At 33.1% G+C, this 22,571-nt stretch overlaps 1 protein-coding gene across 2 annotated transcripts in view; it reads left to right on the top strand.

Annotated features, from left to right (window-relative positions):
• Positions 1-22,571, top strand: part of RhoGEF3 (Rho guanine nucleotide exchange factor 3) — a 200,522-nt gene that overhangs the window by 124,675 nt on the left and 53,276 nt on the right. The gene's annotated exons all lie outside the window — the stretch shown is intronic.

Genomic DNA, 22,571 nt, shown 5'->3' with positions numbered 1-22,571 from the left:
TTGGTCCCCCCCCCGAAAAAAAATTACCGAGATTGCAATGCGCTATTTATTGTAAAATCTGATTTCCTGTTACTATTTGTGCATAAAGGGCACAGTAATGAATTCCGAATTTTTCTTTTTTGGGTACTTGTAGGCTAGGACGCGTTTGAATTCGGAAGGCTATTTCTACTTTTATTTGGCACATTCATATTCAGCATTTAAAAAAATAAGGGCGATATTTGCTATGCTGCGAACCTGACGTTTTCTTGTGGGAAATTTCGATATTGATTCATTTTTCATGGTTCCCTGCAGGGTCAACTTTATTTTAAACCTTAGTATTTATACACGTCTTGGATTGGGATTAATTATTTATGTTCATATTTATAAAGTAACTTAAAATATTAAAACATACTACCTAACTTAGCTGTAAAATATTGCATTATTTAATTAATTTTTACTTTACTTTATTTCCAGTGAACTAATTCGAGGAATATACTTTACTAGCGAACTTCTGCAAGAATACTCTTTTCAGGGGAAAAAAAAAATCAGATCTTATAAAGCCATGAAATTTTTTAACATTTAATACACAACGAGATCTTCTTTCTGCCTTCGAAACATTTATACAAGTGCGTTTGCGCGAGTTCTGCGTCCTTTTTACTTTAGGAAAGTCATTTTACAATGGCATGCTCACCACTGAAGAATAAAAGTTTATTTCTTCTTAACCTTTTCAGTACAATTGGCAGTTCTTGTTAATGCCAATTTCTGTAATTTGAATGCCTCATTTGTTGATTAAATATTTAATAATTTATGCCAAATTTTAATAGTTATGGACTACCTAAATCGGTATGTGCTTAGCGGAAGCTTGCTTCACACTAATCTACTCACATATGAGCCCGGAACAAAGCATGGACTTTTGTGATTGTGGAATAGAGGACTTAGTCTGTTAATCCAGAAAATCTCGCCAGACGTTGCCACCGAAAAGGGAGTACGAAACCTCCGGACAGCACCGTGCGGAGGGACATAGGTTAAAAACTAGGTTTGAAATTACACAGATGGCTCACATGTCTGTTGTTTAAGTCAGGGATTCCCATTCCCTTTCTTGCATCCAATTCTTACATTTTTCTTTTTAATATACAGCAACCGGTATAACTATAATACAAATAGTTGCTCATAAATAACTTAAAGATGACAATTAGGCTAAGAATATGAACAAAAGTTTTTAAAAAAGAGTTTGTTCGATTTGTTTTATTGTTTTAATTATTTTTTATTTTCAAATTATAAGCAAGTTTTCAGTAACAAAATTTGATTCTCATTGCACAAAAGTTAAGTTTTAATTAATGCGATGGATATACGGATGGAAATTTAAATATTTGGCATAAAATTGCTTATATTAGTTCTTCAATAACATCGTTCAAAATATTCATGTAAATTATTGACTTGACTAAAGCCTGCTTCCGCTATGTAAGAAGAGGGATAAGTCAATAATGTTGGTTCGGTAACAACTCTAAGGCCCATATCACACGGCATTTGTTTCACACGAACAACTGTTTCGGACAATTTGTCTGCCGGGTTTACTATTGAAAGAAAGACGCGCGATTTTTTCCCTTCCTTTTGGAAAAAATTGCGAGTTGTTCGTTTTCAGCCGATCAGCTATCAGCTTGTTTATGATGGAGAACCAGTTTCCATGTGCTAACCGCAAAGCGATCTGTGGTGATTGGCTGTTGTGACAAAGCAGAAAAATTGTTCCAAACAGTTGTTCTTCCGAAACAAACGGACGTGTGATAGCAGCCTTAGATATTTCTCTCGGGTGACTTTTCAACTTCAAAAATTAGTGTAACTATGATTTTTGATTTGTGCTTGAACATCCTCATTCAATGCTATAACCTATTTTGCATCATATTATCAAGATCAGATATAATCAGTGGTTCTATGATCCATGTTGGGACATTCAAATTTCCAATATCTTGGAAGCGACCATTAAAAAGTATTAAATTTTGCTGGATGTTATTGTTTTGAAGCGAACATTAAAAACTTTTATTAAACTTTCTGGTTTAATTTCATGGAAGAATGGTTATCAAAATCTCGAGGAGCTTGGACTTCTACTTCCACTTCAGTTTTGAAGGAGAATAACCCCGGGGAGGTCCGAGGGTCTTCCCTTCCACCAAACCACGCGAGAGACCGTCGGCTCGCCATAGAGTGCTGCCATAAAAACACTATACATTTACAAACATCCATACCTTCTCCGGGATTCGAACGCGGGCTCTTAGGTGCCGCAGTAGGCTCCCTTAACCACCATACCGTCTGGGCGGGTAAATTTTGCAGGTGGCTTGTACATAACAATATATCTTCTGAGGAAATAAAATCCTTTTTCAATAATGGTTCAAAGTAATGGACTTCTTTTCGATTCAGTATCGGTGTAATTAAGCCAGATTTAGAACTAAAACTGAAAATAATTGAAACTTTTATATCAATAAGCAATTAATTATCAATTTTATTAATTCTTTTGTAATCAATGATATCTTGACTATGCCGATCAATTGCCGGTGGATATTCAGCTATCGACCTCTTGATCATCACTGACCCTCTTTAAAATTTCGTTGATCCCCTAGAGGACAGTGCCGGCCCCGTTGGAAACCGCTGCTTTAATTAAATGATCTGTCTAAAATTGCGTTTTTGCACATTATATTCCTTTATAGAACATTTAACGGTTTTTATCTATGTAAAAGATTCAATCGAAATGTCACCGTTTTCGTATTTTTATCAAATTACGATTTTAAGTGCTATTAATAACTAATTTATTTTGCAAATTATTTTATTTTGCTCAGAAATTTTGAAAATGGCTAAAGGTATTTGAGGTAAATTCATTTAATAGTCTAAGCATGTTTTTATTTAGTTACTCGTATGTTACGACTTTAATTACTTTAGAGCTAATTTGAAGGTAAAGCATATCTAATAACAAATTTAATTTTCTGAAATTTTTATCAATAAATGTTCTTCTAATATCTTGTAAAGGATTTGCCTTAAATTAATTTGTATAGTTATCTCAATGACAAGCAATATACTCACTTACTAGAAGCTCATTTCCTAAGAAAAATCTTTCTCAAACTCGTAAGAAGCTCATTTTCTAAGAAAAATGTGTAATAAATATATTTTCACATGACTAGGAATTTTTCAGTTTTGTAAAAATTCTGAGATTATACATTATAGCTATCAACACTCTAGCGGAGATACGTAATACGTGGTGGTGTTAGAATAGTCTTTTATTTAATAGTTCTATATAAATGTTTATAAAAAATGGTCTTAAAAACATTTCTTGCGTGATTTTTGTAAATTAAACTAAAGTTTACTTTCTTTCAATTTAGTGTCTAAGAACGTGCGTGTTTTATTGCATTTTAAGGTATTTCTCCCACCTTCTTTGCATGCCTTCCTGGTGTAATGGCCAGCACACTCGGCGCGTTTTCGAGAGGTCCGAGGTTCGAGTCCCGGCGAGGGCATTGCACATTTTTCATGTCTCCTGCTTCGAGATAACCTAATGTCTCTACAGCATAAGTAATCTGAGTCTTTCTAGTAATCTTAAATTTTCTTTAGTTTACGAAATTTATTTCTGTAGCCTACATATATATATATATATATATATATATATATATATATATATATATATATATATTACAAATATTTCGGTAAAATGCTTCAAGCGCCAAAATGTCCTTCTGTTTTCGGACAGCAATGAATACAGTAATACTGCATAAACGTCATAATTTTAACACTAGTATTTTATTAAAAATTTTATGCTAACAGAAAGTATCAAAGAATGATACGCGATGCAAAGTTATATTTTCAAAAGTAAACTAAAATTCTTGGCCATGGGAGTTGGGAACATGATGTTCTTAACATTGTTCCAATAATTCGTAACGTTTCGTTTTTGAAATTAATCTAACTTATGTGATTAACGACATTTTTAAACAATTATTTTAACTACATCAAATATTGTCTCGCACTGTGTTCACATTCCTCACATGCAGTTTTTATTGTCTACTTGTTCAATAATCTCAGATTATTACGAGTCTATATGTATAAAAGAAATAAGTTACTTTGCATTTTCTTATCTGGTTTCGTAGCGAATTATGTTACGAAGGAAGCCTTTCGATTATTTGTTAGAAGATTTGTTTCTTTTTTTCTCCCATTTTTTGATATAACTCCAAACTTTATACCCATTGTTCATTGTTCAACTGAATGCTTCTTTTGCTAGAGAAGAAACTCGAGTATCATTCGTCGATCCTGTACATATTAATGAGCATAAGACTGATTACTTTATGGTATGAAAACCCGTTGCCTGAAGTGCAGAATAATAATTAGAATATTAATAACTGAAGCAAATGAAGCAACCTTTTCTAGTATCTAGAATGAGTTCAAAATTAAAAGCATATTTCGCATATCTAAGCCAAAAATTAAATGCGAGGAAAGTTTGAGCAAAAGTTATGCTTTCTTAAAAATGCTGTATCGGTGTTTTTTCTTTCACATTTTAGAGAAAGTTATCAAATTTCAGGTCGATAATGAATTGCGAAATCTTAATTTTTAAACTCCAGAATTTTTTTTGGGGGGGGGGTGAAAAAGGAAGGAAAATAAAGGTACTTTGTAATTTATTTCAACATCCTGAATTTCACAAAATATGCTTCTAGCATGTCTTTCCACAGTGTAGCTTTCAGTGTGTTTATTTGTGTTTTGTATCCTAAAAGTCACTTTTAAGTATCCATAAATGAATTTTCATTAAATACTTTGTCACATGTGTCAATAAAATTAATGCTTTTGCTCCTGGAAATCAAATACAGCAAATGTACTTTGTATAGAAAGGCGGTGAACATGATAGTTGTTCCCCGCAGTGTAACCTAACAAAAGGCATTTCCTCACGCATCAAAAACATATTTAAGACTTACGTCTGTTAGGCAGACAGGTCTCGCGTGCTTTGTCGTAATCAGTCAAACAAACAAACAAACAAATCTTCGCAAATATATTTTTCTATGAAAACTTTTTCCACGAAACAGTGAAAAGATTCTTGATAACAAGGTAGTGTAAATATGCTTTTTGGAACATCTTTAAAGTTTCATGACTTTCTATATATGGATTGTATGTACTTTTTTCATGTGTAATAACGATGTTCTCTTTTCTTATATATCATACGATCTTTTTACTATTCAAATATGAACTTGCACCATTTGGAATTATTAAATATTCTGCATTTCTAACGGTAATTTTTATGTTTACATCCCAAACTAGCTTTCAGAAACAACGCGAGTTGCAGTCGTGAAAGCGAATTACGAATATTTCCTGTTGATCCTTTAAATTTATTACGGAGACGGAATATCACTTGCAACTTCCGGGCTTGCCGTTGAATAAGTCAACGTGAATTATGTCGCGTTTCACTGCGTTGTCTGGATATCATTGCCTATATCTAGAGAAACAGGGACTAATAAAATTAATACAGTGCTGCCGGCTATCCTTGTTGGTTGTCTTATTTTAGTCGCTAATTCTACCTTTCTTTTTCTTTAATTTCCAGTTCTTTGCTGAGAAACGAGTTTGTGGTGTTAACATTCTGACCTTGATACTCAGAATTAGTTCAAATACTCTGCCACATTTAAAAATGCCGCTTTAATCCTTTGCTTTAAGCAATTCCGCCGCTTTTTTATTTTCCTTCTCGCTTTAAAGTCGGGCAGAAATTCAAACTCTTTAAACGTTTTTTTTTTTTTTTTTTTTTTTTTTTTTTTTTTTTTTTTCTTCACGCGTTAATTTTGAGAAATCTAATAAATAAGTATATATATAATATTGCTAATCGCTGAATGCTAAGCAGATGCAATGTACGGATTAAATGTTTTCATCGCTTCGCGTTAAGCAATTTTGTTTTTTTCGTTGACTTAAAATTGTAAAAACGTTGTCTAGTGGAGGCGGAGAAAAAAAGAGAAGGGAGAGAAAACCAGTATAAAATTGTGTAACGTATGGTTTCTAAGCCCTTCGGGAAGAACGGTATTGGGAAAAAAGTTTAAGTTTCTGAGAGAAGTAGATGTATATATATATATATATATATAATTAAAGAAAGGAGAACAAACTAAAAAAGACCTTTGTGGTCAAGAATATATATATATTGTTTCACAAGAATATAGTAAAGTTAAATTAAATTAAAATAATTCTCTTGCGCCATTGCTGCAAGGAATGAAATTTGAAGTTAACAAATATTCTCTATTCGTATAAAGCTAATATAAATTAAATTTTATATATAAATTTTATATATATATTATATATATTTAATTTATATAAAATTTAATTTATATTAGCTTAATTTTATAGCTTAATTAATTTTATATTAGCTTTATACGAATAGAGACTATTTGTTAAATTCAAATATATAGATGTAGTTGAGGACTACAACTTCGTGGTTGTCTCTTTATATAAATACTCGAGATGAGAAAGAAGAAATTAAAAATTTATTATAAATACGAGGGCCATCCAGGAAGTAGATTACGTTTCCGTCTGTGTCCGCTAGGGGCGGGGCTAGCGCGGCCATCTTGGGGTCAGAGCGTTGCGCAGCTCAGTCTGCATCTAGCCGTGCTAGTGAGAGGTTCGTGCTGTGCTCCGTTCAGATACTGTGACGGTTTGAAATGTCTGCGTTAATTGAAAATCCCGCGAGCTGCGCTCAGTAATAAGGTTTCTGACTGCAAAAAACTGTAAACCGATAGAAATCTATCGGCAGCTTCGTGAAGTGTATGGGGACAACATTATCACTGAAGGTGGAGTGCGTCAGTGGGTCATAAGATTTCAAAATGGCCGAACCAATGTTCACGACGAAGATCGAAGTGGGAGACCCAGCATAGTGACCGCCGAACTTCTCGAAAAAGTCGATGCTAAAGTCCGTGAAAATCGAAATTTCACAATAACGGAACTTTCTTTGAGTTTTCCACAAATTTCGCGAAGTTTGTTGCACGAAATCATCAGCGAAAAGCTTGGTTACCACAAGTTTTGTGCAAGATGGATTCCAAAAATCTTGACAGAGGACCACAAAAATCAGCGAATGGCTGCAGCGTTGAACTTTTTGGACGCTTACCATAAGGATGGTGACTCTTTACTCGATCGCATCGTTACTGGTGACGAAACATGGGTGAAACATGTGAACTGTGAAACGAAATTGCAATCAATGCAGTGGGGGCACACAAGTTCTCCCCAAAAACCCAAGAAATGCATGCAAACAATGTCGGCAAGGAAGATGATGGCGACTGTTTTTTGGGACAGAAGAGGTGTAATTTTGGTGGACTTCCTGGAAAGAGGCACTACAATAAACTCTCAAAGGTATTGCCAAACTCTCCAAAAACTCAGAAGAGCAATTCAAAACAAGCGCAGAGGAATGTTGAGCTCTAAGATCTTGTTGATTCACGACAACGCCCGGCCCCACACGGCAAATGTCACTCGTAAAGTTCTTGAATCTTTTAAGTGGGAGTTGTTTCCTCATCCGCCGTACAGTCCCGACCTGGCACCGAGCGACTTCCACCTATTCCCAGCAATGAAGAAGTGGCTGGCTATGCAGCGTTTTGATGACGACGCACAGCTGCAAGAAGAGGTAACGAAGTGGTTGAAGGCGCAGGCGGCCGAATTTTTCGACGAAGGAATTTCCAAGCTCGTACATCGCTACGATAAATGTCTTAATTTGTATGGTGACTATGTAGAAAAGTAGTATTTGAGTGTGGCTTTCATCTGTATATAATAAAATTTGTTTCCTATACTTTGTTTATTTTTTTATTCCAAAACGTAATCTACTTTCTGGATAGCCCTCGTATTAATATAACACAGGGGGGGATGATGTTATAAGTAGCTCAAGAAGAACACGGGTATTGAACAGTTCCTCCTTAGTGCACGAGGCCCACCAGCGGCCGAGCGGTAAAGACGCTGAATCCCGCGAACGGGCTGGCTGCATGGGCGTTTTCCCCATGTGTAATGTGTATACTAGCCAGTTTCCCTTAGAAAGTCCTCCACGAAGGCATCCCTCCCTTTAGGCAGATAGCTCTAGTGTGCTTTGCCATAATTGAATAATCCTAATCCTTAGTGCACGAAAAATATCGCAAGTTCTCAAAATCACTCCCAGAATCATTCAAACTGCAATTTATCTAACTTTCTTTGAATCACTAAATATCACAGCTGATTAACAACTAACTGTCTGAGCGGGTTTTACATAGAACGGGTATGGTGTAGTATAAGCTTCTGAAAGCATGGGAAAAAAATCGGTCGTATAGCTTCAAAAATGTGTTTTCCCGAATCTTTCAGATAGTCGTCTGTATAGATGCTGGATTTGCTAAACTGCTTTTTTTCCCACTGCTGATCGAAAAGTGTTAAAGCTGTGATGAATTAAGATTCGTAGTGCTCTCTGAAAAAATGATTAGTTTTGAATGGTAAAGAACTGAAAGAGGTTTTTTTTTTTTTTTTTTTTTTTTTTTTTTTTTTTTTTTTTTTTTTTTTAAGTTTAGCGACTTTTAATTCCTTATTGAAATCCAAAAATATTTTAAATCTTTATAACTTTACGAAATGTATTAAGCTATTAAGTTCACGACTTTCCAGAATTCTTATCAAAATAATCACGAAATATGTTTACGTATGCCTTCTTTTAATGAAATAAAAAAAACTTTTCTTGGATTTGGAATTCAAAAATATTAGTATTTCGCACCATTATTTAATCGAGGTTTGCCCCTTTCTGAAAACTGTAACTTGACTTAAACCCTAAAGTGCTGGCCGCGTAAATTTCCTTTGAAATTTACGCGGCCAGCACTTTTAGGATACGTTTCCTTTTATTCTCTCTGTTTTTCACTTCAGATATTTATTTGTCTTTGCTTTTCAGGAAGCCATATTGTTTCCATTCCTGCTAATCGAACTTACCTCCGTTGGATTATTAGCATAAAGCAAAGATCAGTTTTCGAATTTGCCATATGTGTTAAATACCTGCCAGAAACTCTAAATGAACTGGTTGAACATTTTAATGAATAGTTAGAATAGCTATAGAGCACTTTTATTTTTTCACTAATGAAAAAATTAAATACTGTCTTAAAATTCCTTTTGATGCCTATGTATTAAGACACCACCTTGGCGCAGTTTAGTGATTTTTTACAGATGAAGAGGTAGAAGTTACTTATCGGGTGCAAGTTGGTGGTTTTCGCGACGTTTTTGTAAAAGATTCCGAAATTATAGGTATTTATCGTTAGTTAACAAACATTATAAACATATGAAAAGAAAACTTAAAATAGCAATTTAAAATACAAAGTTTGATTATTAGACAAGGATTATGTGATACATTAAAAAAAGCACACTTACATTATTTTCCAAATCTTTCTATAAATTCTTGGCACTGTTGTTCTTCCCAAGTACACAGCGATCTATTTTCGCTTAAGAAACAATAGAGAATTGCAAAGAATCGGCATCGCGCAAATCTCTGTAACAAATGCATCTTTTCGTTTTTCGCTTTAGAAATTTTGCTGCAAAATTATGTATTCCTGCAGAAATTTCACCCTTGTTTCTTCTGTTGCCGGCAAATTCCACAAGCGCATACTTTAAAATTAAATATAAGCCAAAAAATATCACGATTTGTTTATAAAAACGGTTGGAACTTGGGATACAGAAAAAATAACTCTTACGAAAATGGCGATCTTGAGTGGAGGATTGTTATAAGTGTGGTTGCCTGAAGAATGGTTATGCGCATGGTAATTAGAGTTTGATACATTCTGAAAATTCGGCGACTTCTATCAAAATGGTTGCGATAACAAGTAAGTACTGTCCCTTCCCCGGGAATAGCAATTTTTGGTACCTCTTTTCCATTCTAATACCATTTTAAAATACTACTCGAAATGTAGTTTACTCTGTTTTTCTGAATTTGCTTTTATGCAGTGCTAAATCAAAAGTGTCTTTAAAAAAATGAGGGAGAAAGAAACTAAATGATATTCTGTACTCAGATATGTTCTAAATGACGAGAAATATCTTTTACTGTAACACTGTAAATGTCCACAGAAACTGTTTATTGGTTTATTATTATATATTGTATTAAATAAATATATTTTTAATTAAAACAATTAGAGGTATTATCAGAACATGAGGGTATAAATTCTTAAGAAGTATGTTCATTGCTTTAAATCGCTTAGTGTTTAATAATTACAGTTATAACTTGGATCACAAATTTATTAGTGGCAGCATTGTTTTTATTACCTGGTTGTTTGCCAGGCCATGTGGAAAATATATTAAATAGCTTTGTTTCGTGGAATAGCCGCTTCTGCCAGGTTGCATACTGATAAATGCCTTGGTACTCTAACGTAACACAATGAGTCAAAAAGTTGGAAACCCTTTAATACAGACGTTCGTGACCTCAACTTCAGTGTAAGGACACATAAATTTACAGTAGCACTAGAAATACTGTAATGGAAAATCTGCTTCCTAAAATCTCTGCTGCTAATGTATAGAAATTTTAATAGCGAAAAGGGAAGTTCTAAGCTAAAGCGTTTCATGTTGTTTTAAAACAAAGATATTGCGTGCGCTTAGTTAATGATTAATGGTTTATTTTGGTAGCAGAAACAGTGATGAGTTTATACTAGAAATTCATTATAAAGAACAGCTTTTTGAAACGAATTATATCAGGAAAATATCACTTATATTAAATTTAATAATGTTCTGTTATTAATATTTCTTACTTCATAACCAACGCATTTTCTGCAAATTCGGTTACGGAAAATATATAGCGGCGCAATTACAAAATGTTACGTAAAAGCACTAATTTAAATGTGTATTTCCTTAAAAATAAACTCCAGCGTTAATAAAAAAATGCGCATTAAAGGAGGATTGTTCTATGAAATGTTTTTTGAATTGCAAAATAAATTACTAAAATGAACTAAAAAATGATTATATGCGCTTGATGCCTGATTTCGCTGGAGTTTGCGAAATCACGTCTGTCAATTGCAAAAAGACGTAACGATTCTAAATTTACGCGTTTAATGGTGTAATTGTTCATTATGATAGCGCGCTTATTTCGCCGATATTCTGTACCAATTTTGGCAAGCATGCAAAGATTACTTTAATCTGGCTGGTAAGAATGTTTAAATCAAAATTGTATTATCCTCAACAAATTGTAAGTATTTGAATCAAAATCAGATTGCCAAAACTCAGAAGTTAGAATCGGCTCATTAAGCGATTATTTTCTTGAAGAAACTGAGACAAATAATGATATTTTAGACATGTGGATTTTTTAAGGGAAGGAAGGAAAATTTATCAGATTGAAATTTGAGTTGCAAATAACTTTTTAGGTTCATGATTAAATTTAATGCAATCATGTGTTGAATAATTTTTAAATGCTAAAATTTAATAACAGTAGAATTGTATGATAAATAACAAACAAATTGAAATAAATTACATTTAAATCAAGTGTACGATTCTTTTTTTAACATAAACATAACATTTGAACATAACCTTTGCTATATAGAAAAAAGGAAGTGGTGCGTACTTTTCTGTCAGGAGTTTTCATATTCTACTTCATGCGAAAAGTAATTTTATTAGTTGCAAAGAATGTGAAATAAATATTCATTTTAGAAATTTCTAATTTTTCCAAGGCCCACTAGCGGTCAAGTGGCGGCATCTGCCACTCCTAAGGCCAGATGTGTTGGTCTCCTTATTAAGGAGGCATCTAATAGGTGGGCCATCATTGCCTCCTGTGAAGTGACAGACAATTTTTGCATCCATGCCATCTCCGGGATTCGAACCCGGGTCCTTCGGTATCGCAGTCAGGCTCCCCTAATTACTATATCATTTGGGCGGCATACTTGCAATTTTGCTTATTTAATATTCTGATCACGCGGCGATCAGATTTAATTGTATTCCTATATTAAAAGAAGAAGGCAAACGTAACTAAATTATGTTGTATGTTAAACCAAATGCTTAAAATGTACTGATTTTTCTTTGATTAAATACAAATGATATTAAAAGGGAGGAAACTAAGAAATAGAAAAGTACGAGTACTATTTGAAACAATTGAGTTTCCTCCCACCTTTTCTGAAGTTGCGAGCGCCAGTTCTTTGTATACGCCCCTTTTCTGTACTAAACTATTTTTAGTCAAAAGGGGGCCTTGTCTCTGAAGGACTATTATTTTCGTTTTGCTATTTTGCGTTGAATCTCTATAAACGACGAATCACTTTTCAAACGGTTGCCACCAAATGTTAGAGTCCTGCATTATATTTAAAGAAATTAAATAATGAAAAATCTGCATAAATGTATTTTTATATTTCTCGCATTGTGATAAAACAACGGTACATAGAGCCATCGAATTTTGAATGACTTATTCCTCCTACGAATATGGGCATGTGGAAAACCAAATTTCAAATTTGGAATTTGTTTTGTGCTCAATTTCATATTTTGTAAAACTTTAACAAATTTTTGAGTAACAAACTCAACAATTTAAAAGTGAGCAATGGCAACTACGGAGGGGGGACCTTTTTATCTCCACCGCGCTGAACTGTATATCGGAAATTCTAAAGAAATGCTCATTTTAAAACTGTTTTGCGACATTGCTATTGAACTGAATTTTATGGTTTAAGTGCAAAGAACATGATATTTAATAAATAAAGGTAACACACAAAACGTTAAAAAACGCCCCTTTGGACGTAATTTAAAATCTGAAACCTTTCAGTTTTTTTAGGGGGGGGGGGTCGTTGTGTTTTTAATAGATCCTTTTAAGGTGAAATAGAATAAAAGAGCATAGAAAGTTCTAAATAAACCCAAATTTTCACTTAATCTTTAAATCTATTGCTTCTATTGCCTGGTGTTCAAGGATAAGAAATTGATCTGAAAATTTGTTTACCTATATCACTGTTGTTTGCCTATGTAACTACTTAAAACGATTATTAATATAGACTTGACTGGATTACCGGCGTGAAGCAGGTTTGGTCTCTTCAAGTTTATATTTGATTCAGCCTTTCCTCATTCAACTGTGCATTGTGAAATATGAAATTTTCAGTTCGATAAACAAATATTTTAAGTTTATTGGTAAGATATCTGACATGATTTGTCGAGCCGTCTTCCTCACACTTCCAGTTTATCTTTGCGTAGTTTAATCAGAACTCTTACTTATAATCTGCTTTCATATTAATAAAAGCTTTTATCTTCTTTCTCATCAGTTTAAATGCTATCCGCTGACATAAGACTGTAATTGGTTATGCCTTTTTAGCTTTAGTATTGTTGTCCTTTTTTTTAATAATGCTATTGTTATTTTGCGTCACTATAGAGGTGCTGCAAATCAAGAAATTTAACTTATTATGACCTCAAAATTGTCACCCAGACGCGAAAGCGGTTAGTACCATGACTACGGTACGATAGTCTTGAATCTTGGATGTAAATGGGCTGTTCCTCTACAGGAGGTAACGGTGGCCGCCTATTAGGTGCGTCCATAATAAAATGACCACTGCTTCTGGCTTTAATAGTGGCCAAAGTGCTCGCCATTAAAATTAAATAAATAAATAAAAGTATAAATAAAAACCCTAGAAATTTACATATCTGGCATGATATGATAGACATGAATTGAAACTGCCAAGGAATGTAACTGCTACGAAATCATATTTTTGTCGTCTAGCAGATCTGCTATTACCACTCACTCGACTTCAAACGCCGTCCGTATGGGTAGAGACCCATGGACGTAAGTGAAGCGAAAAGCATTGCTAATTGAATTGTTGGTGGAAGGATCTTGCAGTGTGTGGGTTAATGCTATCATTATCTTTTTCCATAATGCTTCTAGTGGGTGTTTTCCGCGTTCTTTTCGCGCCCGATGCATTTCAATGAGAATATGTACTGAATTTTCATCACTTTTCATTTTGGTCGTGAAACAGTTTAAACATTCAGATATGTATTGTAATAATGCGGAATATGAACTCTATGTTTCACGTAACCCTTTCTCCTCCTCTTCCAATTAATGTATTCACTTTTCGAATTTTAAAGAATTTGGTAGTCGTCATCTCCGAATTGGATTTAATAAAATTAAATTTGAATGTAGGAATTTTTGTTACTTTTTACTTTTTATTGCTTTTTCAGTATATTATACTAAAAGCCAAGTTTGGTATTCCTATAAGCAGGCAAAAATTTCATCCCAAGTTAATTTTACTTAAATTGTTAATAATTTTATTCAATATTATAGATTTATATAACAGGCATATTTTTCTCCCATTAATTAATTCAGATAAATATCTCTTGAATAATGTGTCATTATCAGAGAGCCAGTCCCAATGCCCATATACAATGCTTGAAATATTTGGAAATATGATCAAATGTTAAATTAAACCTCTTGAACCATTTATAAACTATTATGTCGTTTCTCACGTTTGCTCGGAAATATCTTATTTATTATTCTCTAAGTCATTCCTGAAAATGTACTGTGATAATTTTCGACATTTGTTTTCATCAGAATTCTGCCACACAAAGTAACTGTTTGACCTGCCGAAGCCATAATTATTCTGAGGTAATGATGAAAACACTAAATGTAACTGTAGAAACAGTGAACTTTATTCATCAATTCTGTAGTGAGTAACTGATGTGTTCATTTTAATGAATTTGTTGCCGAAAGCTAAAACCATGGTTAAATTTTGCATAGATGAAAATGTGTATTGACGAAATTACAATAAGTATCTTTAGCGTTTTCTGAGAAATGTATCAAATAGACTTCCACAAGAAAGAATTTTGAGTGAAGAAATATTCAGGTAAAGAATAACTCTAATGGTCCTTGTATTGTTCTGAATGATGCATTTATTGCAAAATTTAAAATGTATTCCAGTGTTTCATCAGTTTCTCAATCCTTAATCAAGTCTTCTATACATCCATGTAAAAGTACTACTGGTGCATTTATAATACTTTAACCGAAAACTGCAAAAGAAGACTTCCTTATTATGTAACACTGATCCAAGTTTCTTAGTCTGTCATTTTTTATGCTCTTTTGATTTATACTGCTGTGTCTTTCCCATTGTCTGGAAAATAGAAGATCTCTATAAATATATAACTACCATCATCAGTCTATTACTTTTCTGAGAAGAAAGATGAGTTAAAAATATAATCAAACTTTTCAGTTTAATGCTTGTATGCGATAAGTATCATCGCCAGGACACTTTTGGTGGTTTAGACCGTATGTTAAAAATCTTAGTGCTATGTAATTTCAAATGCGAATCGCCAAAGCTATAAATTATCTACGAATGTTGTTTTTTGAAGGAACTGTTCTGTTGAATTTTTAAAACAAGGGCACTTTTTATGGGACTTGAAAGAACATGAGAAATGATGCATTATTTTTAATTGTGTTTTAAACGTAAGAGGAGGAACGTCGGCTTTACTGGCTTCGAGATAAGGGTCTTTGAAAAATGCTACACTAATAAATGAGAAAAGAATTTCTGTGATGTAATTAGGAACTTCGTCGAATGTTGTTATTGTAATTAGCCTTGATCGTGTACTCAGTTTTTTAGTTTTCATTTAAATATTTCCTTGTTGGCCCTGAATACTGCTAATATTATTTTTATAATTTCAAAATATATTCAAATGCTTGATTTTCTGTAATTGTGAATATCGATAGATTCCCTTCCCTTATACTATATCGATAGATTTCACTTCCCTCGTGTGCGAGAAAATAACATTTTTATGTTTTGCTTTATTCTTCAGTTTCTGTCTTTCCTGGTTCAATATGCCTAGTATAACAATCGTTTTTAAACGCCCACATGAACTATACTTTTCAAAATTTTTCACCTTCTGTTTCATAACCCGTAATGAGATACTGTTAAAAGACTTCTAAAACGCTTGAGAAAAGTGTTTAAAAATTACTTTTTTAAAATTGCACATTACTTCCTGTCACTGAATAATAATCTTTTTTCGTAAACATAAAAGTTATGATTTTTTCCTTAAATGAGAAACTGCATTGACGTGAGCTTTATGACCATTTCTTTTCACTGTCATTTCCTAACGCTTTATGTATTGGATAAAAGTCCAAAAAGGAATGTCTTCAGTTATTTAAGAAGTGTTAAGGAAAGAGGAAAAGCTTTTTGCTCGCAACATGTCAATATTTTTCCAGTGATGCGAATAAAAGGCGTTTCGTTAATAATACGTTTTTCTTTTATTTTTCAGTTAGCTTCTTTATTGGTGGAATCTCTATGCTGTATATATGCATAAAACTAAATTTCAGTTTTATGTCCGTATTTTCTGAAGTGGAAGTGAATAACTTATGATAAATGAAGACGATGACATTGCTGATTGTTAAAATTTCATTTCTGATTTTATCCTTGCTAGAAAACGCTAGATTAATGAACTGAGAGGTGTCACTTGGATTCATTACGATGTATTGATAGTAGCCTCTTTCTGTTTTGCGCAGATCATTCAACAATAGGCGTAATTTTTAAAACTTTCTATTTATGTTATTTTTCTTGAATTATTTTTACTTTATTCGCCTTAATATAATTTGTTTCAGTTATTCAATATACGTTTGTCAAAACTTCCTTCCAAGTTTGACTGTAAGTGCAACTCATCTTCTAATGAAAGAGTTTTAGTTAATATGTCAAACGCATAAGTTCATTCACGCTCTTTCCTAAGAATATATTCTGCCGCTTAAAATTTCAAAATGTGGATGGAGTAGATCAAAATATAGATTTCCAATGTGTAGCATGTATATGAGCCAGTTTCCCTTAGAATGTCCTTCACGAAGGCATCCCTCCCGTTAAGCAGATAGCCCTCATATGCTTTGCCGTAATCAGTTAAACCAAACCATATGTATTCTTGTACACACGCAGAAGATCAGCTGTAAGGAATATTGCATTTTAATAAAAATACGTATATTTATTTGTGCTGACAAGGTAAAAACAGGCAATTTTTTTTATTATTCTTCAGTAGCAGCATATCGTGGTGTGCTACAAGTTTCTTCTGAATAAACATTCTAATTTAAAGCAAAGCTTGACTATTGAAGAGTCAGCGTAATTCTTCTCGATACAGTCAGTGGAGAAAAACGAAAGATTACTCTAATAACATTAAAAATACTGCCAAACATTATCTTACAAACAGAATTAAATTCTTTAACTCGTGTCTAGAATATTTGATCGACAAAGGCAAAATCACTCGAAAATACACGTTGGATCTCAAAATTCTACCAAATTAAAAGCTCCATCACAGAACTAAGAATTAAGCACTCTTCCTTCGCCTGTGAAGAATCGCAAATTTCGCCAGCTGAGATGAATTAGTTGTTGCCTGATCTGGCATATTTCGAGATGCGACATCTTCAATAAAGTTGGGGGCATTAGAAATGGTGTATATTAACATTTTGAAAATAAATTTACATGCCTGTGCTCAATTTATGGGATTATCGACAAATTTTATGTTTAATATGGGATAATGATCCGAAGCATTAAAGCGCTAAATACTAGACTTTGGTTGCTGCACAACACACCAAAAGTACTTAAAACACACCGACAATCACCGTACTTTACTAAAACTAGTTGTAAGCATGCCATCTTGATTGAAAGCCATTTTTAAGTCTAAGGGACATCCTACAAAATAGTAATTATAATAAAAATCCTTTTTTTTTTTTTTTTTTTTTTTTTTTTTTTTGTTTCCACTTTAGAAAAAAAAATTGAATACTTTTTTACCCTTGCTAAGGAATCTGAAATGTTTTTGCTTTTTTATGGTAGTATTAATTTATTTAATTTCTTTGGAAATGTGCCTGAGGCATGTCTTCGTTCTGTAATTTTCACATTCTACAAATGAAATTTCTAGTTCATTGTTTAATGTTTTTTAATGACGCATTGTTTAGGCAATCGAACAAAGGTAGAATACTTTTTGTAGTAACTGTACATTACGCATGCTGTTAGTCTCTTCAACCCCCAAAAGTTGACACTCGGAGGCGAACTGTCAATGTTTCGCAGTTTAGTTCGCAGGCTTTGGAGAATCGCGCGTGAGAAGAAATGTAAAATAAGTATGCGAAACAATTTTTATGAAAATAATTTGTGCTTGCTGTTTGTTAAGTGAGTTCAGTTGAATGGAATGAATTTGATGTTATCTTTTGTGATGAAATTGTTTCTGTTTTTTAAATCTGTAAAATTTTTGCTCTTCTTTGAAATGGAATAGAAGTTAATCCGCTTAGAAATCGATGCCGCTTACAATTTTCCTTCTTTTACCTTATGTATCACATTGGAGAACCCGGCGAGTTGCGTTTCCTAAATAATTTTTATTGGTGTTTCCGCGTTGCCACTTTTTCTGAATCCTGACTTCGATATATTTATTTCCTCTATATTTTGTTCCATTTGACGCGTATGATGTTTCCAGGGTATAAGAATTCATGTTTTCTGATGTATAAATTTTATTGTTCATATTTCATACAGTACTCTGTTCCAGCTCTCTCTCACTCCCCCCTTTTTTTTAATTACATACAATAAATCTGCTTCCTAACTGTAATTTAAGCTTTTCTTATTCAGCTAATAATCTTAATTTTGAAATTTTTTATTTAAAAGATAATATTGCCTTATTCAAGTTTGCCGTCCCTCTTTCGCTTAATGTTCTAAAGATGTATGAAAAATGTAAGCTGTCCCATTTATACTGCACACTTCTGTCCACTAAAACTTTTTCTATTACCACTGTACGATACACCACTGTTTTGTTTATTTCAGTGATCATTGATTACAGTGGTGGAACACCAGAATTTCACCATAGCCTTGTATAGATTATAGTCCCACCATACTAACTGTGCAGCTTCGCCCCAATTTTAAAGAACACCCGGGGGGAGCGGTCCAAGTGTCTTCCACCCTTCTTCCTCTACCCCAACCACTCGAGAGGACTTTCAGCTCAATGTGTATTTTGAGTGCCCCCTTGCCGCACAGACGTTTACAAACATCCATCTCTTCCCCGGGATTCGAACTCTGGCTTATAGGTACGGCAGTCAGCGTGGTCATTGATTACAGCAAATCGTATTAAAATTTGCTGTTTAATTTCCCCGCAGGATAGCTTACACCTGCGTATAAGCCACTGGGTTGTAAATTTAAGTTCTCGTATCTGGTGTATGGGATTTAATCCCTTCTATTTCTATATCTAAATTCGAAATTTAGGCAAGGCAGGGCATCGTCATTCACATACACCTGTGTAATAAAACTAGCTTTAAGATATAAGTTGACTCGCTCATCAAAAAGAGCTAGGATTTGATTTAGTAGCTTTTTTTAAAAATGGTTAAGAAAAATCAGTAATGCTGCTCTTTATCTTTTTTAATTTCAAATAAATTTATTTTTAAAACTACAAGTGGTGAAATGTTAAAGTATGGCAATTTAATTTTTTCTCCTATCATTGTCTTAGGATTGATTACTTTTATCCTAAACATGATGTTTGTGCAAACTTTCTTTGTTGCAAGTTTAATTACAGTTAGAGAATAAAGTTTTTAAATCTGTAGAAAGCAAAGACTGAAAAAGTAATATTGCTTTAAAATTAGTTTCGTTTATCTCTTGCAAGTAGGCAGTATATATTCTATAGCACTAATTATGAAATTGAAAAACAGGTTTTTCTCATCATTGTGAGTTTTCTGATTGCTGTTGATTATACTGTTTTTGTAGTTAAGGTTTGTTAGACCACCGAATTCTAGTTACGGTTAGAAATGGGTTAATAGGCTTGAAGAATTCGTTTAGTATAAGGCACACATTTAAAAATTTCGATTATTTTTCTTTAAATGAGCAGTTATAAATTTGGTTGTTTTAAGGTACTGGAAAATTGAAATTGCTGTTATCTAAACATGATTTTTTTTTTTCCGTAGGATTATATATCAAAAGCTAACGTCACTGTGCGAGTTTTTAAATTTAGCCTAGTAGTTTAATGAAAATTGATTTAATACAAACCAAATATTATTAACTGGTTTTTCGTCCACGGTTTATTTTTAAAATGCTATTAAGTATCTGGTTTTTATTTTATTATTTTTTTTTATTTTATTTATTTATTTATTTATTTATTTTTTCTTTTGCTCCCGTCTAGCTGTATGCTTCCTTTCCTCGAATAATATGCTTTCTTTGAAATCATGCCACTTCAGATAATCGCACGTGTTCCAGGATATAAATGTCCTCTAACAAAATAAATCAACTTGGGTTACGAAGATTGCTAGACCACGGAGACTCTAGTTGTTTTCGTTTCTCTTCCAGCTGACTGACCTTTGCATGATAGGAAATAACAAATAAATGAAAATAGTGGACAGAGTTGTTACATTTTCATAAAATAAAGCATCGCACTTTTGCTTTTTGATTTCGAAATATTCTAACAATTTAGCTGCGTAATTGTTCATCATGCATTCTGAGCTTTGCTTGAGGCATGCTTATAATCAGTTTCTGCCCGTATCTTTGGAAGTGTAAAATTCTGTGCTGTGTAAGAGCGTGAATAACTTTTAAGATGATGCTTTAATTAATGTTAATTTCTGATCGTTTTGTAGAATTGGATTTATACATCTATATGCATATGTGATTTACGCTCCTCTCAAAAAACTATTGATTGTGATGCTTAATGCTGGGCAATGGTAACTGGTTTCTTGGTTTATGCAATATATGTGATAACGAAACTTTTCATTCGGGGTCTGTGTGTTCTGCAGTTATGGGCCTTGTTGGTATTATTTAACTTGCTCAGTCCCTATTAATTTAGAAGTCAAACAGCAATTATGCCAAACTGCTGCCTACCTAAAGCGTAGGATGCTTTCATGAAGAGCTTTCTAATTTTTTTTTTCTTTTACATAGATTTTTTATTAACACTTTTATTGTGTACTTAGTGAGTGAGGCAGTAAAAGAAAGCTAAATAATATTATAATATTATTAAATCGATTATGGCAAAGTGCATGTGAAGACTATCTGCTTAAGGAATGTTTCGTATATTTGATTACGATAAAGCTCGCATGGTCTATCTGCTTTAGGGAAAGAATGCTTTCGTGGTGGATATTTTAATGGAAACTGGCTCATATCCTCATTACACTTAGGAAAAACCACGTAAACGCCCATGCAGCCAGCCCTTCGCCTGGAATCGAGCCAAAGTCGAAATATCATTGTAAGACTAAAGAAACAGATGATTTGATTAAAATATTGAAACTCCTAATAATAGGAAACTTATTTATTTAGTGTTGTGCGCAGTTGGCTATATTTGGCGAGTACATAATTGCTATGCTTACGTTGTGACGGTAACCAGAGAGCCACAACAGAAAACTCAGTAATGTCTACTGGTGACCATTACGTTGGTTTGATTGCGTCTCAGTTCTAAGAAAGCTGTCCGATATTGATTAAAAAAAGTGAACACCAGTTGTTTAAATTATTATTCTAGCATCCCGCTTTCAGAACTGAAGTGGTTAGTCTTTCAATAATGTCATCATTAAAGAATTATTCATACTTGATATTCATGTTATTAGGAATTTGCATCAAAAGAAAATAGTAACCCTTCTAAGTACTTTTCTATATCCACAATGTTGAAGTCGAAAAAAGGTTACAGGAAAAACGGAGAAACTGCAATTTCTTTACCATTACTTAACTTTTGCTGTAACCTGGCGACTGAAAGAATGTGCACTGAAACAAAGCTAAGTTTCTTTTTCTGTTGGTTGAAACTATTATCTGTTAACTGCCGTGAAATGTAAGAGATTATTTTATCTTTTATAAGTAATTGAACGAAAGGAGATCTTTTTGGATAGAGTCTTGAACTTTCTTTAACAGTATTTAAGTGTTTTGACAACATTTCCCATGAATAAAATGAAGAAGTGTGTGTGAAGTGGGAAAAAAATTCGCATTTGAGTGTCCTTTATAGTTTGACATTATGCATTCGAAACTAAATAAGATTACCCCCCCCGGGGGCCTTCTTGAAATATCTGTTTTCATTTATAGATAATCCGGTATTAGTAATTGCCATAAAATGCATATATGAATTGAAAATATCTATCCTTTTCTTGGTGAATTTTCTGCTCTCAAATGCAGATTATTTTGTATATCATGCGTGGAATTATCTTTAATGACACAACCAATTTTGCTAATATTTATTTCAATTTATTTTTAAATAAATATTAAATTTAGAAAATATGTTTTACATACTTGTATATATCTTTTATATAACGATGGATAAATGCTGTGTGACATTCGCAGCGAAAGTTCGTTAGAAAATGCTTTCAGCTTGTTGGCAATTTTAATTATAGACACTTAACATTTCTCACCTTCTTCACAATCTTTTTCGTTTTTAAGTCATAAGACGTTTTTCTTTCGCCAGTCTTGAGACTTCCCGTTGTGTAATGACTCGGGTAGACCCCTTGAAAAATAATTGCCATCTGTTTCTTGTTGCGGTATAAAATGCAAATTATCCTGAAGTAATCAGTGATGTATATATGTAGTGTTATTTATATCCATAATTAATGTCTTTGCTCAAAAAGCTCCTTTTTTTACACAGCGAAATCTTTAAGTGGATTTATTTTTTCAGTTTACGAATATTTTATATCGATTCATTACCGTCATACTAGTAATTTATGAATATTTAAATTAATTAAATTAGTCTGCTTGAACGATATTTTTCTAAAAAAATTGTATGAATTTCTTAGATTA

This window comes from Stegodyphus dumicola, chromosome X2 (assembly GCF_044657685.1).
Source record: "Stegodyphus dumicola isolate Sdum_Otavi_A_Nest chromosome X2, ASM4465768v1".
Lineage (NCBI taxonomy): Eukaryota > Metazoa > Arthropoda > Arachnida > Araneae > Eresidae > Stegodyphus > Stegodyphus dumicola.
This window is presented reverse-complemented; position numbering and strand designations above follow the sequence as displayed.